The following is a 2,358-nucleotide window of genomic DNA, read 5'->3' on the forward strand; positions in this document are numbered from 1 at the left end:
GCCTTCAGATTTAATTGTACAGCTTGAGTGGTACATGTCAGATGTCTGCATAGTGGGACATGTAGGTGCTTCCCTGGATCCCCAAATATAGCCTCACAAAGAGTTCCATCTGGCAGTGCCCCAAGGGTTATATCTCCCTAACAGTCAGTCAATCAACAATCATTTATTAAGCTTGTGCTGTATTCCAAGCACTGCAATGGGAGAAAGGTCTTTCAAGAAGCTTTCACTCACAGGGGCCCTTTTCTCATTTCTCTTCATGACGATGTCACTTGGTGAACTCATCAACTCCTGTGGATCCAGTGGTCCTCTCTATATGAGTGGTATCCAGACCTATGAATCTGAGCTCTGAGCTCCAGTCCTAATCCCATCTGCCCACTGGGCACCGTGAAGGAGATGTCTTCTGGCATATTGAATTCAGCATGTCCCAAACTGAAGGTGTTTCCTTTCCTTCTTCCCTCTTCTGACCTGCCTGTTACTGCCAAGGGCCCTGCCTTCCTCATTCATCCCCGATGATGTTTACAATCTCTAAGACATACCTAAGTCTTCACTCTCACACCAGATGCCTCCATTCCAACCTGGGGCCAGGTCTTGCCACTTCTACTTTCCCAAGAGCGCTCATGTATTAGGAGCAGGCTTTTGAAATCTGTGCTGTTCATGACGCCCCAAGCTGCCTTTGGTGTTGCTGACGAAGTGTAGGTCTGATCATGCCAGCCCATGCCCACTCAGTCCATCCCAGGCTCCCCATAGCACTTTCCAGATTGGGCCATGAGACTCTTCCGAGCCGGGCTCCTGTTCATCCTCACCACCTTCTTACACTTTATTCCCCTCTGCAGGCTGGCCACTTGTTCTTTGGGCAGGACCCTCCACATTCAAGCATCAACACAGGTTACTAGAGCCTTCCCTTCTAAGATGGCTATCTACTCATCCTGGATTTATCGATGCACACACCTATTGTCTCCCCATTAGAATGTAAGTTCTTTGAGAGAAGGAGCCTTTTTTTGCTTTGTGTGAGAGGGATCCCCAGCTCTTACCACAGCACCTAGTGTGTAGTAAGCAGTTAGGGTCGATTTGGTGGCTGCCTCAGTGACTGTTTGGCCTAGTGGGAGGGTTGCTCAAGAAGTGAGCCCAGCTGGGGGCCTTGGGCGACATGATTCTGAATGATTTTCCATGAGGGTTGAACTGATTCACAGCCTGGGAATGAAGTAGAATGTGAAACTTGTCATAATTTGTATTTATCTTATTATTAGTGATTTGAAAATTGTTTCATGTCGTTGTTAATAGCTTACATTTCTTCTTTAGAAACATGCTTACTCATATCCTTTAACCATTTATCTATTGGGGAATAGGTCTTTTTGTCATACATCTACCTTAGGTCCCTATGTAGTATGACTAAAAAGTCTTAGAGTAATTTTAAGCTATTAAAGTTAAAATTTTAGACTGCACTAAAATTTTGGGACGCTGTACTTTGACAGCAAACTTTTATTGGTACACCAGGTTGGTTTTTTTCCCTTGTTAAATATGTACCTTATCTACCTTCTAGTTCTATTTGCTTTGATGTTGTTTGTGTAGAATTGTTAGTTGTCTCTTTTGTGATCATTTCTATCCCTTGTTTGGTCAAGAACTCTTCTCCTCTCCATAGTTGTGAAGGGCATCTCCTTCCTTTCTCCTATGATTTTTTTTATGATATGTGACCTTTTCTATTTAGATTGGAGGTATAAAACTCAAGGCTCAAACTGCAGATTAACTTGCAATTGGAAAATGTTTTTAAAAATGAATAATGTTAATTTGTGGTTTTTAAAATCGATATGCAGCCCAAAGGGTGCCAGGTACTTATTGACTGCTTATTCTGGTCCCTGTTATGAAATGTTGATCTAATCCTAATTCTCCTTTTCAGTATTCTCATTAATCCCTATTTTTTCAGAAATTCTGTGATTTTGCTTCTGTTCTCTTAATATTAAAAGCTAGTGAGTATATGCACATCCTCTCAAGTTAAATAAAGAAAAGAGTCTTCTAGTCACCACTCCATCCAATCAAGCTAGAATCAGTCAAATCAGAGACTTCTTTTGTCATTGCTTACACCCTGCATGGAGACTCTGACAATCTGTTATATTCGGTCTTGCTTTGAGAAGAACCCCCAGGGGCAGCTTTGGAGTCAAGAGATCACCATTGACTCATAGATGATTGGAGACATATAACTGGAGAGGGCAGCCAAAAGGAATCATTTCATCTAAGCCAATACTCCCTCCACTGAGATGATCGCTAAGATTTCTTCCAGTTCTAAATATGTTATTCTAGGACAATCCTCTCCCCACCTCTCTCTCTCTCTCTCTGTCTCTCTCTCTCTGTCTCTCTCTCTCT

Source organism: Petaurus breviceps, unplaced genomic scaffold (genome assembly GCF_028583685.1).
Source record: "Petaurus breviceps papuanus isolate PSGF00001 unplaced genomic scaffold, PetGlider_PUasm1.0 218, whole genome shotgun sequence".
Classification (NCBI taxonomy): Eukaryota; Metazoa; Chordata; class Mammalia; order Diprotodontia; family Petauridae; genus Petaurus; species Petaurus breviceps.